This window comes from Gekko japonicus, unplaced genomic scaffold, assembly GCF_001447785.1.
Source record: "Gekko japonicus isolate JY-2015 unplaced genomic scaffold, Gekko_japonicus_V1.1 scaffold3671, whole genome shotgun sequence".
Taxonomy (NCBI): domain Eukaryota; kingdom Metazoa; phylum Chordata; class Lepidosauria; order Squamata; family Gekkonidae; genus Gekko; species Gekko japonicus.
Window position 1 is genome coordinate 85,107 of NW_015168155.1, and position 16,635 is coordinate 101,741.

Here is a 16,635-nt window from a genome sequence, read left to right on the forward strand (position 1 = left end):
AGCGGTTTCTGTCAAGAGCAGTCTCGGCCCCACCGACCTCACAATGTGTCTGTTGTGGGGAGGGGAAGAGATAAGGAGTTTGTATGCTGCTCTGAGACACCTTTGGGTAGTGAAGGGCCATGGGGTATACATCCAATCTCTCCTCTTCTTCTTCTTCTAGCTGCCCTTTTCTGCACTTTTCCCAATGCTATATCATCCTTTTTGATTGCCCTTTTCTGCACTTTTCCCAATGCTATGCCATCTCTCTTCTCTTCTTTTTCTATAAATCCAATATCTTCTTCTGCTTCATGTAAACACAGCCTCCTACTTGCCTATCTAAACTCTCAGTCTTCCTAAAAAGGATCACTTCTCCTTGACACTTTCCCCCTTAATACAAAAGAAGAAAAACTCCCCTCCACAATGCACACCACAAAACCCTTTTCATATTCGCTCTTCTCTAGACAGACTTCTCATCACTCCCACATTCCAGTGCCAACACCTTTTCTCCTCCTCCATCTTATCAGAAACGTATAAAAACGTTAGCCCCTCAGACCATCCAATTTCTGGCAGTCTTTGGATTCCAGCCTGTTCCCCCAACTGTACAGTAGGCCTCTCTGCTTTTCCATCCTATTTTGCGGTGCCTCTCCAGAGGAGGAGGAGATTGGATCTATACCCCGCCCTTCACTACCCAAAGGAGTCTCAGAGCGGCTCACAAACTCCTTTCCCTTCCCCTCCCCACAACAGACAGACACCCGGTGAGGTAGGTGGGGCTGAGAGAGCTCTTGACAGAAACTGCTCTTTTTCAAGAACAGCTCTTATCAGAACTATGGCTTGCCCAAGGTCATCCAGCCAGGTGCAAGTGGAGGAGGAGTGGGGAATCAAACCCGGTTCTCCCAGATTAGAGTCTGCACACTTCACCACTACACCTACCCCACCCTTCACTCGGAGTCTCAGAGCTGCTTACAAACTCCTTTCCCTTCCCCTCCCCACAACAGACACCCTGTGAGGTCGGTGGGGCTGAGACAGCTCTGACAGAAACTGCTCTTTTTCAAGAACAGCTGTGCCAGAGCTTGTGACTGACCCAAGGTCACATCAGCAGGTGCAAGTGGAGGAGTGGGGAATCAAGTCCCAGATTAGAGTCCGCGCACTTAACCTGACAGAGCTGCCTGGCTATCTTCAGGAAGGACGCTGGTATGTCTTTGATTCTGGTTCTCTTTCCGTTAACTTAATGGATTGCTTTTCTTGTTTAAAAAGCTGATATCCTTCGTTTCTTTTGGTGTTGGTTTTTATCTCGACACAGGTAGACATAGGTTTAGGGAGGAGTCTAAAGAAGCCAAAGTGGCTCCATAAACAGCTTCCAAAAGACTTGGGAAATTAAAAAAGACTCATTCAGAAAAAAAAAGAGGGCCTTATAACCAAGGATGAATATAAACAAATAACCAGGGCTTGTAGAGAGTTGGGAATGTGGAAGCTCAATATGAGCTTAGGCTAGCAAGAGATTGTGCATGGGACAGAGCAGGCAGAGAAGTACTTTAGTTGCTGTAGATTTCCCGGGCTGTGTGGCCGTGGTCTTGGCATTGTAGGACCTGGCATTTTGTCAGCAGCTGTGACTGGCATCCCCAGAGGTATGACACAGAAAGATGGAGGACTCTCTGTGTCAAGATGAGCAGAAAAATGGTAGGCAAGTAATTTATATCTACCCTGGAAGGTGGGGTAGGGCTGAGTCATTATCAATGAAGACAATGAGGGTTCTGGAGACCAAGTCCTATGAGGACAAGTTGAAGGAGCTGGATATGTTTAGCCTGGAGAGCAGATAATAACCCTCTTCATGTACTTGAAGGGCTGTCATGTAGAGGACTAGCCTGATACCCGTGCTTCACTATGATATTTAAGTTCGGTAAATCTAGTTATAATACCAATGATGTAAAGTTTGAAATGTGACATTTGTTGTAGGAATTCTAGTGTCAGCCTAGGCTGCCATAAGGTTTATGTGGAGAAGACTGTAGTGTAAAAACTGAAGTGAGACATACATACTTTTTTTTCTCTACCAAAGGACCTCTCTCTAGACCACATGGGTGGTTCTGCCACCAGGTGCTAGGATCACCAGGCTGCTTGGTGAGCTCACTCTGGAGCAGGCCACATAGAGCTGTCCATTTAAGAAGCAGTCGTCTGTTAAGTCCACTCCTGCTGCCTTCCACGAAAGTGATGGCCTCTCTACCTGTGTTCCTGGATTGTTTTGCTCATATGGAGACTGTGTTGTTCTGAGCACCTCAGGGTGATCTTGCTGGCACTTGGCCTGCGCAGCTCAGTGCACTGCCGGAGTACAATGTGCAAATGTCTTTGCCGCATTCTGAAGTTGCCTCCTCCTGGCAGCTGCCTGTCTAGTGTAGGATGGGGAGGGGGGAGGAGTATTAGAAGTGACTGTGGAGGCTGGGCTGGCGGGATCACTAAGGCATTACTGCTGAGGTGGGCTCCCTCGTGGCTTTAAGCATCCTGTACCCGCTGCTGCACCTGACAACCGCCTGTTAGGATTAGGAAGTTGGGGGAGTGTGTTTGAATCCATCAGGAAGGCTGGGCCAGCAGCATCGCTAAGGTGAACCTGCTGGGGCGGCATCCCTGATGGATTAAAGTACCCTGGCCCTGCTCCTACACCTGACAGACACCCGCCTGTCTGGTGTTGGGGGTGATTGTATTTAAATGCATCGGAAAGGCTGGGCCACCAGCAGGGCTAAGGCAATCCTGCTCAGCAAACCTCCCCAATAGCTGTAAGCATCCCAATCCTCACCTACACCTGACAGGCAGCTGCTTGTAGGAGGGGGAGGGGGAAGGAATATTAGAAGCCACTGTGGAGGTGGGGCCGGCAGGATCACCTAGGGCATACCGCTTGGGCGGGCTCCCTCGTGGCTTTAAGAACCCTGCACCCGCTGCTGCACCTGAGAGACAACCGCCTGTTAGGTGTAGGAGGTGGGGGGGTGTTGGAAGCCATCAGAGAGGCTGGGCCAGCAGCATTACTGCACCTCACAGGTGGTTGTTGGGCTTTCCTCAACTGTCATTAGCTGACTGCAGACTCCTGTAACTGTTGGCTTTTTTAAAACCTCAGAACACTGAGCTCTACAGCTGACCAATCAGAGAGTGGCGGGTGCAGGGAGTCAGCAGCCTGCCAGCCACACAGGAATCAGTGGAGGGAGCAAATATTTCCCCTTCTGACCCACTTAGGGGTCGAATTTCTAAAAATCCCTTCTTAGTGAGCACCTACGTCATGGTAGGAGCGCTCTCCCTGAATTTCGTGTTTCTAGGTCCAGCAGTTTGGCCTGGGTGTTGATTTTATAGTGAGGGGACTTTCTTTTATATATATACAGAAAAGCCTGATAACCGTGCTTTGCTACGGTATTTAAGTTCCATAAATCCAGTTATAATACTGATGTGAAATTTGAAATGTGACATTTGTTGTAGGAATTCTAACGGAGAAGATTGTAGTGTAAGAAATGAAGTGAGACATACGTACTTCTTTTTCTCTCTACCGAAGGACCTCTCTCTAGACCACATGGGTGGTTCTGCCACCAGGTGCTAGGATCACCAGGCTGCTTGGTGAGCTCACCCTGGAGCAGGCCACATAGAACTGTCCATTTAAGAAGCAGTCGTCTGTTAAGTCAACTCCTGCTACCTTCCACGAAAGTGATGGCCTCTGAGCACCTCAGGGTGATCTTGCTGGTACTTGGCCTGTGCAGCTCAGTGCACTGCAGGAGTACTATGTGCAAATGTCTTTGCTGCATTCCTAAGTTGCCTTCTCCTTGTAGTATTGGTGTATCTGGCTCAACGTTTGCCAGGAGCTTTCTTGGGGGCAGTAAGAGGTGAGAGGTGTGAGGGGGAGGTGATGTGGTGGACATTTCTTCAGGTTCATGAGGGAGGCACGCATCAAAATGGCTCCTAGAAATGTCCTTTACTATCTCCGCATAAACATTCATACCCTGGCCCTGCTCTTACACCTGACAGACACCAGCCTGTCTGGTGTTGGGGAGGATTGTATTTAAGGCATCAGGGAGGCTGAGCCAGCAGGAGTGCTAAGGCAATCCTGCTGAGCAAACCTCCCCAGTGGCTGTAAGCATCCCACCTCCTCTCCTACACCTGACAGGCAGCTTCCTGTCCAGTGTAGGACAGGGAGGGGGGAGGAGCATTAGAAACCACTGTGGAGGCAGTGCTGGCAGGATCACTAAGGCGTTACTGCTGGGGCAGGCTGCCTCGTGGCTTTAAGCACCCTGCAACCGCTGCTGCACCTGACAGACAACCGCCTGTTAGGCGTAGGAGGTGGGGGGAGTGTGTTGGAAGCAACCCCACTGCCTGTCCAGTGTAGGAGGGGGAGGGGGGAGGAGTATTAGAAGCCACTGTGGAGGTGGGGCTGCCCTTACGGACAACCACCTGTTAGGTGTAGGAGATGGAAGGAGTGTGTTGGAAGCCATCACACCTCCTCTCCTACACCTGACAGGCAGCTGCCTGTCCAGTGTAGGAGGGGGGAGGAGTATTAGAAGTCACTGTGGAGGTGGGGCTGGGCCAGAGAGTCTGGGCCAGCAGCTTTGCTTCACCTCACAGGTGGTTCTTGGCCACTCCTGATTTCCTCAACTGTCATTAGCTCTCTGCAGTCCCCTGTAACTGTTGGGGGTTTTTTTACCTCAGAACACTGAGTAGCCAAATCTCTCACTCACAACTTTCATGCCAGTAGCTCACAGAGTAGAATTTTTGCTCACCAGACTCCACAGCTTAGAGGGATCATTGATGGGGGTAGCACATTTCCCCCCTTTTGACCCACTTAGGGGTCAACTTTCTAAAAATCCCTTCTTAGCAAGCACCTACGCCATGGTAGGAGCACTCTCCCCAAATCTGGTGTCTCTAGGTCAAGCGGGACATGTGGGGAGGAAACTGAAAGGAAAAGTAGAAAGGGTCAAAACCATTGGGGAAGCTTGGAAACTATTTAAAACTACGATCCTAGAAGCTGAAAAAAAAAAAATATTCCGCAGGTTAGGAAAGGCACAAACAGGTATAGGAAAAAGGCCTGCATGGTTAACAAACAAAGTAAGGGAAGCTGTAAAAGGTAAAAAGGATTCCTTTAAGCAGTGGATGGACTATTTGGTCCAATTGTTTTTCTGTTAATTGAAATAAAACACAGATCTTTCTCCTCATTTGACTTCATTTTTTGACATGGAATCTAATATGTACAACAGTGTGAACTTAGACAGATCCTGAGGGCAGGAAGGGTTGCCTCCGTGCTTAGCTCTTGTGGCCCTTCCTGACACGCCCAGGGAAATGCTGATCGCCACTTTGGGGTCAGGAAGCCAATCAATCAATTTATTTAGCTCACATGACCAATTGTCTCAAGCACAGGATACAACATTTCAAATCCAATTAAAAATATAAAGGGGTCAGGAAGCAATTTTTCTCCAGACCAGTTTGGCCAGGGATCCTGGAGGATTTTTTGTTGTTGTCATCTTCTGGGCCTGGAACAGTGGCCACTGTGGGTGTGGAGGTATTTGTGAATTTCCTGCATTGTGCAGGGGGTTGGACTAGATGACCATGGAGGCCTCTTCCAACTCTACGATTTTGGGACTTAATACCCCACAACAATACACCTGAAATATGCTTTTGCTAGCGACAGGCATGGACGTGTACGAGTGATCTGGGGAGCAGACCCCTTCCCTGAGGGCCTCTCTCAACCCCTCCTTGGCTCCAGGCCAGGACACCCACTCTGGCTCGGGTGACGGCCACTACACTGGCCTCAGTGTCCCTTAGGCCAGCCAGGGGCCTTTGGGTTGTTCTCTCGGGCCATGCTGAAGCTCACTCTTACTGCCACCCCCAACTCCTCGAGACCCCCAGTAGGGGACAAGTAGTGGGGCAGGTCTGAAAACTACGTGTTTGTGTCCAATATTTTGATCCATGCCTCTTCCCAATGCCACCAATTTGCACCTTTGGTTTCTTAAGAAAGATCCTTACCCAGAGAGGCCACGCTCCCGTAGTCCTCCATCATGACTTCCGTGTCGAGAGCACTTTGGCCCAGATCCAGGAGCGCCCACTCTGCCTTGCTGAAACACACGGCCACCCTCCTCAAAGGAAAAGGGACCCTGGAAGAAAAAGCAGATTCCCTCGTCAGATCGCGCCAGGCAGAGAAGGCAGACCGGGAGGGGGCAGTTGGGGAGGGCACAGGATGTAGAGCTTGGCACGGGCAAAGGTATTACCCTAATGGGAGTCTCCAGATTCATTGGGGGAATTAGCAAAACTGGAGGCTCAGCAAGAGCGGGGTAATTAGGGGATCTCCACCAACGTTTATGGGTATTATATTCACTGAGAACTCTCAAAATAAACAAGCTGAAGACCCAGAATGGTGTTTTTATTATAATAAGAATAAAGAGAAAACTAACCCCTGTATCTCCCCCATCTGGCAGATCTTCCCCGCTAAATCTGCAGTTCCCCTCAGTGTCCGAGTTGTCCTACAGTCGTGCGTATATTTTCTTTGCCATAAAAGACTTGACTGTCCCACCTTATGTTTAAATGTTTAGTTTAGCTCAGGAACTTTACTGAAAATATAAGAGCTGCCCAGTTTTCTTTAAACCCTTGAGAAATGGCACTTGAGGAAAATTAACTTTCAAAAACAGAATAAAGATTTTATTAAACAGGCAGGGAATCCTATATATATATATAAAAGCCCTAGCGTATTGGCACTTTCCAGCTCTCCCATTGGCTGTGCTGTGTGCTCCATCAGCCATTGGCCCGTCAACCTTCACTCAAGAGTATTTGCATGCCATTAGCTAGATGCTGGTTCGCTTCTCTTCCCTGCTCACTGCCAGCTTGGCCACTCTTCCCTGTCTGAGTAAACTGCCAAAACAGTTGTCTCTCCTGACGAAGATGCCTCTACTGCCGCTGTTTTGCTCCTCAGCGTCTGGCTGGCTATTGAAACAGCTGTTCCCTGTTCAGGAAGAGGCTCCTACTGCTTCCACTTCTCCTGCTTGGCTCCTCTGTGGCCAACTGGCTACTGAGGTGAGCCACCTGCCATCAAACCATTCTCTCCTCCTCCTGCTGTGGGGCTTGCTTTCCCCCAATGGCTGTTGCTAGTAAAAAGGGCAGAGGCAGGAGGCCCTTTCCAGGCTTGCTTTGGCCTTTGTGGGGAACTCATTGGGGCCAGACCTGACTAGGGTTAATAGCTCCAGGTTTGGAAATTCCTGGAGATTTTGTGGTGGAGGTCAACGGAAGTCAGAGTTTGGGGAGAGGCCTCAGCTGAATAAAATGCCACAGAGTCCATCCTCCAAAGCAGTTATTTTCTCCAGGGGAAGAGAGATCTGTTGTCTGGAGTTCAGTTGCGATCAATGCTCCCTCTAAGCTATGGAGTCTTGTGAGCAAAAATTATACTTTGTGAGCTACTGGCATTAAAGTTGTGAGCGAGCGATTTGGCTACTGCATCAATTAGTTTGCTCCTGAGCTAAGGCAAAAATGTGTGAGCCAGAGGCTAAAAAACGGTGAGCTAACTCACACTAACTCAGCTTAGAGGGAACACTGGTTGTGATACCAGGCAATCTTCAGGCTCCACCTTGAGGCTGGCTATCCTAGGCCTGGCAGCACCCTCTGGGTGACTTGATGACACCTGACTGGCATGACTTAACTAGGTCTGATTGCTTGCTCCTGTTCACCCCCCTAGGACACCCCCCTAGGACAGCTACTGTTGGCTGGGAAGGGGATAGGGTTCCAACTCCAGGTTGGGAAATTCCTGGAGATTTGAGGGGTGGAGCTTGGAGAGGGTGAGTTTGAGGAGGAGTGGGACCTCAGACAAGACTCCACCCTCCAAATTAGCCATTTCCTCCTGGGGAACCATTGTTGCCAATCTCCAGGTGAGGGGTGGAGATCACTCAGAATTACAACTGCTCTTCAGATGGTCGAGATCAGTTCCCCTGAAAAAAATGGTGGACTCTGTGTCATTATACCCTGCTGAGGTTGGCACAGCAAATTGATGCTGAGTGCCCAAGGCTGGGGCACCCACCCAGAACTTCTTTCTGGGGTTTGTTGTATTTATTTCCACAACAGGCCTGTGATGAATTTAAAAGGTTTGTGGACAGCAGCATGTAAACAAGGGAGCTGCTGAGTCATGTGACAGAGAGTGGTGGGGGCCAGAGGGCTCAGAACACTCGGTGAGTGACAGATAACTGTGAACAGCTGACAGCTGAGAGCGGACAGTTGGGCAGAGACAGTGGGGGAAAAGTTAGCAGTCAGCTAACTGGAGAGCTTGAAAGACGACAAAAGCCTCTGGGCTCAGTGGAATCAGCTAGATAGCAGTTTAAGTGGAAAACGGTGGCTGAATAGCACTCTGCACTGGTACCCTCTAATATAAAGAGAAGAGTGACGAGAAAGTGAAAAGTATAAGACCTCAGTGGTCACAAACACCAGATACACTGCTCCAAAGGAACTTATAAGGTGGCTAAGGAAGGGCAAAGGGTCTGGAGGAGTCTGAAGAGGTGGGGTTGGTGCACCAGTAGAAAGAGCAGGCAAACAAAGCCCAAAGGTTAACCACTGAAGAACATCTGTATCATACCGAGAGTCATAACCCTATAGCCTATGTCCAGGCAAAGTGTCTGTTCATCAAAGAAACAAAATATTTTGTGTAAATATATCCCATCCCCCTGTTGAGTTTTCGGTTTAATAAAGAACTGTGCTGTTTGACTTTTACAAGCACTGGTACCTGACTTTCTGGTAAAGAATTATACTGGGCAATTGTCCTCAATACATCCTGAAGTTATACAAACCCCGAAAAGACTACTTGTTAATGTGAACTGGTCAGCTATCAGAAAGTAAAACTGATCAGTCACATCAGTGTAAAATAAACTGAATCCAGTACAAATAAATCTGTATATATATATTCCTAATATATGAATAACAGGGAAAGTCAAGTTTTTGAGATTGCTGAGGTAAAAAAAATTCTAATATATACAGAGGTGAATTCTTAGAACAATCAAGAGAGTGTATTTGTAGTTTTGTTTCAAGGCTTTCTGTTTCTTTCGTTGAGATGTACTTTGTTTAGTATAATTCAACACTAGCACAGTTCTTATTGATGTTTCTCGATTTCTTCTTTCAGGCTTCTAGGTTTTCCTTTAGATGTACAGCTTTTCATGAACTCCTGAGATGTCTAAGCTTATCACAGACCAGGGTTCTCCTCTCAATATTTCACTGGCAGGAAGTTATTCCCCTTGTCCCTAAGAAGCAATAATTCCTTTCACTATTTGGCTTCTATGGGAGTTCTCCCTAACTACCCAGACCTTCTTCCAAATCCTTCTCCAGTATCTGTTGTCTGTAACATGGAGGAACCTACCAGGGGAGAGGCGATCCTTGATTTGGTCCTAAGTAACACTCAAGACCTGGTGAGAGATGTAAAAGTGATTGCACCGCCTGGGAACAGTGATCATAATGTTGTTGAGTTCAACATTTGTACAAATAGGGAATTGGCCAAAAAGAGTCTCACAACCACTTTTAATTTTTAAAGGGGTGATTTTTCTGATATGAGGGGACATGTGGGGAGGAAACTGAAGGAAAAAGTAGAAAGGGTCAAATTGGGGAAGCTTGAAAACTATTTAAAACTACGATTCTAGAAGCTCAAAAAATATATATTCCGCAGGTTAGGAAAGGCACAAACAGGTATAGGAAAAAGCGTGCATGGTTAACAAACAAAGTAATGGAAGCTGTAAAAGGTAAAAAGGATTCCTTTAAGCGGTGGAAAGCTAGTCACAGTGAGGCTGATAAAACGGAACACAGGCTATGGCAAATAAAATGCAAGTCTGTAGTCAGGCAGGCAAAAAGGGAGTATGAGGAGCATATAGCAAAAAACGTAAAAACCAACAATAAAACTTTCTTCAAATACATTAGAAGCAGGAAACCAGCCAGGGAGGCAGTGGGGCCCTTGGATGACCAAGGGGTAAAAAGGAGTATTGAAGGATGATACAGAAATGGCTGAGAAGCTAAACACATTTTTTGCCTCCGTCTTCACTGTGGAAGGTGAGAAGTGCTTGCCCACTCCAGAACCGCTGAGTTTGGGAGGGGTGTTGAAAGACCTAAATCAGATTGAGGTGACGAGAGAGGAGGTCCTAAAACTGATAGACAACTCAAAAACTGATAAATCACCAGGCCCAGATGGCATACATCTGAGAGTTCTGAAAGAAATCAAATGTGAACTTGTGGATCTCCTTACAAAAATATGTACTCTTTCCTTAAAATCTGCCTCCATTCCTGAGGATTGGAAGGTAGCTAATGTCACTCCCATCTTTAAAAAGGGTTCCAGAGGAGATCCGGGAAATTACAGGCCAGTCAGTCTGACGTCGATACCGGGTAAATTGGTGGAAACCATTATTAAGGAAAGAATTAGTAGGCACATAGATGAACAAAACCTATTGAGGCAGACTCAACATGGGTTCTGTAAGGGAAGATCTTGTCTCACTAACCTGTTAATGTTCTTTGAGGGGGTGAACAAACATGTGGACAAGGGGGATCCAATAGATATTATTTACCTTGACTTCCAGAAAGCTTTTGATAAAGTTCCTCATCAAAGGCTCCTAAGTAAGCTCAAAAATCATGGGATAGAAGGACAAGTCCTTTTATGGATCAAAAACTGGCTAGTTCATAGAAAACAGAGAGTGAGTGTAGGTGGGCAATTTTCTCAGTGGAGGGTGGTAAGCAGTGGGGTACCACAGGGATCAGTACTTGGTCCACTGCTTTTTAACTTGTTCATTAATGATTTGGAGATGGGAGTAAGCAGTGAAGTGGCTAAATTTGCGGATGATACGAAGTTGTTCAGGGTGGTGAAAACCAGTGAGGATTGTGAGGCACTCCAAAGGGATCTGTCAAAGATGGGCAAGTGGGCGTCAACATGGCAAATGGGGTTCAATGTGGCCAAGTGCAAGGTGATGCACATTGGAGCCAAAAATCCTAAATATAAATACACATTGATGGGGTCTGAACTGGCAGAGACTGAGCAAGAGAGAGATCTTGGAGTTGTAGTGGATAACTCACTGAAAATGTCGAGACAGTGTGTGACTGCAATAAAGAAGGCCAATGCTATGCTGGGGATTATTAGGAAGGGTATTGAAAACAGATCAGCCAATATAATAATGCCCCTATATAAATCAATGGTGAGAAAGAGGTACTTTTCTCCCTTTCTCACAATATAGAAACTCGTGGGCACTCCATGAAACTGCAGAGCGGTCGGGTTAGAACAGATAAAAGGAAGTACTTCTTCACCCAAAGAGTGATTAACACTTGGAATTCACTGCCACAGGAAGTGGTGACGGCTACAAGCATGGATGGCTTCAAAAGGGAATTAGATAAGCATATGGAGCAGAGGTCCATCGGTGGCTATTAGCCACAAGGTATAGACAGGGACTCTGGGGCAAGTGATGCTCTGTCATCTTGGTGCTTGGGGGGGGGGTCAACAGTGGGAGGGCCTCTAATGTCCTGGCCCCACTGGTGGACCTCCTGATGGCACTGGTATTTCTGGCCACTGTGTAATACAGAGTGCTGGACTGGATGGGCCTTTGGCCTGATCCAACATTGGCATCTCTTATGTTCTTACAGAAACTCTCTAAGAGGAAAGTAAAAGGAAGTAGCGGGGAAAGAGATTCAGGGAGGAAAATATTTACCAGGTCTCAAGGTCACTGTTCGCAGAAGGTGGTGAAAGAGAACAGCCAGCGTTTCTCTGGAAAGGGTGTGATGTTTGGCGTTGAAGAAACACACACATACAATCTGTGGAGTGAAGCACGTACAGTTATAGGAAAAACTGACCCTGGGGCAGTCTGATGCGTGTGCCCCTGTAAAGTAAAATTGTTAATGATCTTCTTCGTTGTCTCTGTGCATCACACCTGTAACCCAGAGGTGTGAATGCACAGATGACCACTCGGAGAACATCAGTTACAGGTAAGCAACCTGTTTTTTCTGATGACCCTAGAGTACAGGGTGGGAGAGGCTATCATGCTATATGAACAGCCTATCAATTAGGGTGAATGGAAAAGGGGAGACGTGACCAGGTGTGGCGATGATCACATCAAGGTGGGGGTAGTGCCTTTCCTGAGAAACCCACTGGTGAGATTAAGTATCTCTTTTGGGGGATGGGGAGGAGAGCGACTAGTAAGTCAGTCACCCTGGGTCACCTACCCAAAAACGTTTCCCAGGCTTGTCTCCTGGCCAGTGCCCATTTTGTTTGTTCCAGCTCCATCCTGGTTTCACTTCTAGGCCAGACTGTGCGGTGCACAAATGATTTTGGGGGTGATATGAAAAGAGGGGCATTTTGTCTGAAACTACCTTCCGGAGAGGAGGTCTGGCTGCTAACAAAGGGACACCTGAGCAGCAACTGTAGGAGTAAAAGCCCCCCTGTGAAAGGGGGGGGGGAGAACCAGGCTGTCCCCTGTGCATCAGAGCAGAGGCTACTCTCAACATACACTGGAGCCCAGGACAAAGCAACTGGTAGGCCCGCTTTGCGGGGAGCCCGCTTTGCAGGGAGGGCGGGGTAAAAATCCCAATAAATAAATAAAATAAATAAATAAGGGTTCAGCCACTGCAGACAGGCTGGATGCGTTTGGCAAAAGCTCCGTCCAAGTATTTGGGGGGGGGGGGCAGAGGAGCCTAATGCCTCCCCAGGTCAGAGCTCAGGGGCTGCCTGGATGAACAGGGGGCAGCAGCGAACCCCCAGGAAAACGGCAGACGGGATGTCAAGCGCTGCCCCCAATGCTTTGCACGTGGAGCAGCCAATGGGCTTGTCTGATTCATCCCGTGTGATCATGCCTGGGCCTTTCTGGGCCTCCCTACGACCACCGTGTGGGTCAGACAATTTATTTTCAGCTGTTTCCACTGGCAAAAATTCACATCCCAACTTTCCAGTCGTCACCAAGGTGGCTAAGAAATTAAAACACTTATGCATGTATTACGCGTTTTCTTTACGTTTTATCAGAGTCCAACTCTCTCGCGCGCGGGGACTCAGGGCAGGTGACCCAACGCAGTCAATAGGACGGCACAGTGCATGAACTACGAAATGGAATTTGGGTTGTAGGAGCAACCAGGGATCTAAAAGTCTGTGCTGAACGAAAGCATAAATGCAAACACGAGCCACTAAATGGTGTAAATCACACAGAAGGATCCAACCTACGGCAGTACAAAAATGAAAAAAAAACAGGATCCTACTTGCAATAGGCTATACGGATCAGTATTTGGACCTGGATAACCCAGGCTGGCCTAATCTGGTCAGGTCTTGGAAGCTAAGCAGGGTCGGTCCGGGGAGACCCTCCAAGGAATACCAGGGTCGTGACGCAGAGTGAAGCAACGGCAAACCACCTCTGAACCTCGCTTGCCTTGAAAGCCCCACAGGGGCCACCGGTGACAGCAACACCAACAAGAAAGGCCCCTCAACACAGACCAGAGCCCCCCGACAATTTCTCCAAGTGACTCTGTGCCTCATTCCGTGCAGGGCCACCTGACTGCGGAAAGCCAGGAGCCTCCCTGATCTCCCCAGGCTGGCTGTTGCACAAGAGGAGGAGGAGGAGGAGACTGGATTTCTACCCCACCCTTCACTACCCAAGGGAGTCGCAGAGCGGCTCACAAACTCCTTTCCCTTCCCCTCCCCACAACAGACTCCCTGGGAGGTGGGTGGGGCCGAGAGAGCTCTCGACAGAAACTGCTCTTTTCCAAGGACAGCTCTTATTAGAACTACGGCTTGCCCAAGGTCATCCAGCCAGGTGCAAGTGGAGGGGTGGGGAATCAAACCCGGTTCTCCCAGATCAGAGTCCGCCCACATAACCACTACACCAAACTGGAGCAGGGAGGAGGAGGAGGTGGAGATTGGATTCATACCCCACCCTTCACTTGAAATTGAGAAACATCAATAAGAACTGTGTTAGTGTTGAATTATACTAACCAAAGTACATCTCAACGAAAGAAACGGAAAGCCTTGAAACAAAACTACAAATACACTCTCTTGATTGTTCTAACAATTCACCTCTGTATATATTAGAATTTTTTTCTGGCTGCTAACAAAGGGACACCTGAGCAGCAACTGTAGGAGCAAAATCCCCTCTGTGTAAGGGGGGGGGGGAGAACCAGGCTGTCCCCTGCGCATCACAGCAGAGGCCACCCAACTGCGGAAAGCTGAGAACCTCCCTGATCTCCCCAGGCCGGCTGTTGCACAAGATGGGAGGAGGAGACTGGATTTCTACCCCACCCTTCACTACCCAAGGGAGTCTCAGAATGGCTTACAAACTCCTTTCCCTTCCCCTCCCCACAACAGACTCCCTGCGAGGTAGGCGGGGCCGAGACTGCTCTTGACAGAAACTGCTCTTTTTCAAAGACAGCTCTTATCAGAGCTAAGGCTTGCCCAAGGTCATCCAGCCAGGTGCGAGTGGAGGGATGGGGAATCAAACCCGGTTCTCCCAGATTAGAGTCCGCCCACTTAACTAAGACACCAAACTGTAGCAGGGAAGAGGAGGAGGAGGTGGAGATTGGATTTATACCCCATGGCCCTTCACTACCCAGAGGACTCTCAGAGCGGCTTACAAACTCCTTTCCCTTCCCCGCCCCACAACAGACACCCTGTGAGGCAGGCAGGGCCGAGAGAGCTCTTGACAGAAACTGCTCTTTTTTCAAGGACAGCTCTTATCAGAGCTCCAGCTTGCCCAAGGTCACACCAGCAGCTGCGAGCGGAGGAGGAGTGGAGAATCCAACCCGGTTCTCCCAGATTAGAGTCCACCCACTTAACCACGACACCAAACTGTAGCAGGGAAGAGGAGGAGGAGGAGGTGGAGACTGGATTTATACCCCATGGCCCTTAACTACGCAATGTTCCCTCTAAGCCTTGTGAGTCTTGTGAGCAAAAAACCCCACTTTGTGAGCTACTGGCACTGAAGTTGTGAGTGAGCGATTTGGCTCCTGCATAAATCAGTTTGCTCTGGAGCCCTCCCTTCCTGAGCTAAGACAAAAATGTGTGGGCTGGAGGCTAAAAAACTGTGAGCTAGCTCACACTCACTCAGCTTAGAGGGAACACTGCTACCCAGAGGACTCAGAGCGGCTTACAAACTCCCTTCCCCTCCCCACAACAGACAGACACCCTGGGAGGGAGGTGGGTGGGGCTGAGAGAGCTCTTGACAGAAACGACTCTTTTTTCAAGGACAGCTCTTATCAGAGCTAAGGCTTGCCCAAGGTCATCCAGCCAGGTGCGAGTGGAGGGATGGGGAATCAAACCCGGTTCTCCCAGATTAGAGTCCGCCCACTTAACTAAGACACCAAACTGTAGCAGGGAAGAGGAGGAGGAGGTGGAGATTGGATTTATACCCCATGGCCCTTCACTACCCAGAGGACTCTCAGAGCGGCTTACAAACTCCTTTCCCTTCCCCGCCCCACAACAGACACCCTGTGAGGCAGGCAGGGCCGAGAGAGCTCTTGACAGAAACTGCTCTTTTTTCAAGGACAGCTCTTATCAGAGCTCCAGCTTGCCCAAGGTCACACCAGCAGCTGCGAGCGGAGGAGGAGTGGAGAATCCAACCCGGTTCTCCCAGATTAGAGTCCACCCACTTAACCACGACACCAAACTGTAGCAGGGAAGAGGAGGAGGAGGAGGTGGAGACTGGATTTATACCCCATGGCCCTTAACTACGCAATGTTCCCTCTAATCCTTGTGAGGCTTGTGAGCAAAAAACCCCACTTTGTGAGCTACTGGCACTGAAGTTGTGAGTGAGCGATTTGGCTCCTGCATAAATCAGTTTGCTCTGGAGCCCTCCCTTCCTGAGCTAAGACAAAAATGTGTGGGCTGGAGGCTAAAAAACTGTGAGCTAGCTCACACTCACTCAGCTTAGAGGGAACACTGCTACCCAGAGGACTCAGAGCGGCTTACAAACTCCCTTCCCCTCCCCACAACAGACAGACACCCTGGGAGGGAGGTGGGTGGGGCTGAGAGAGCTCTTGACAGAAACGACTCTTTTTTCAAGGACAGCTCTTATCAGAGCTAAGGCTTGCCCAAGGTCATCCAGCCAGGTGCAAGTGGAGGGGGAGCAGGAGGAGAAGAGGAGGAGGAGATTGGATTTATACCCCGCCCGTCACTACCCAAAGGTGTCTCCGAGCGGCTTACGAACTCCTTCCCCTCCCCACAACAGGTAGGTGGGGGCTGAAAGAGCTCTGACAGGAACTGCTCTATTTCAAGAACAGCTCTTGTCAGAACTACGGCTTGCCCAAGGTCATCCAGCAGGTGCAAGTGGAGGAGAGGGGGAATCAAACCCGGTTCTCCCAGATTAGAGTCTGTGCACACTTAGTAGCCATCCAAAGGTGTTCAGTGGCTGGGTTGAGGCTTGTTCCAAGAAGAGGAGGAGGAGGAGGAGATTGGATTTATACCCCATGGCCCTTCGCTACCCGAAGGTGTCTCAGAGCGGTTTACAAACTCCTTTCCCCTCCCCTCCCCACAACAGACACCCTGGGAGGGAGGTGGGTGGGGCCGAGAGAGCTCTTGACAGAAACGGCTCTTTTTTCAAGGACAGCTCTTATCAGAGCTAAGGCTTGCCCAAGGTCAGCCAGCCAGGTGCAAGTGGAGGAGGGGTGGGGAATCAAACCGGTTCTCCCAGATCAGAGTCGGCGCCCTTAACCAACACCAAGCTGGCTACACCAAAG

At 49.0% G+C, this 16,635-nt stretch overlaps 1 pseudogene; it reads right to left on the minus strand.

The window, feature by feature from the left end:
- LOC107113608 overlaps positions 1-5,992 on the minus strand; it is a 10,295-nt pseudogene extending 4,303 nt beyond the window's left edge.
- Between the last annotated feature and the right edge of the window lie 10,643 nt (positions 5,993-16,635).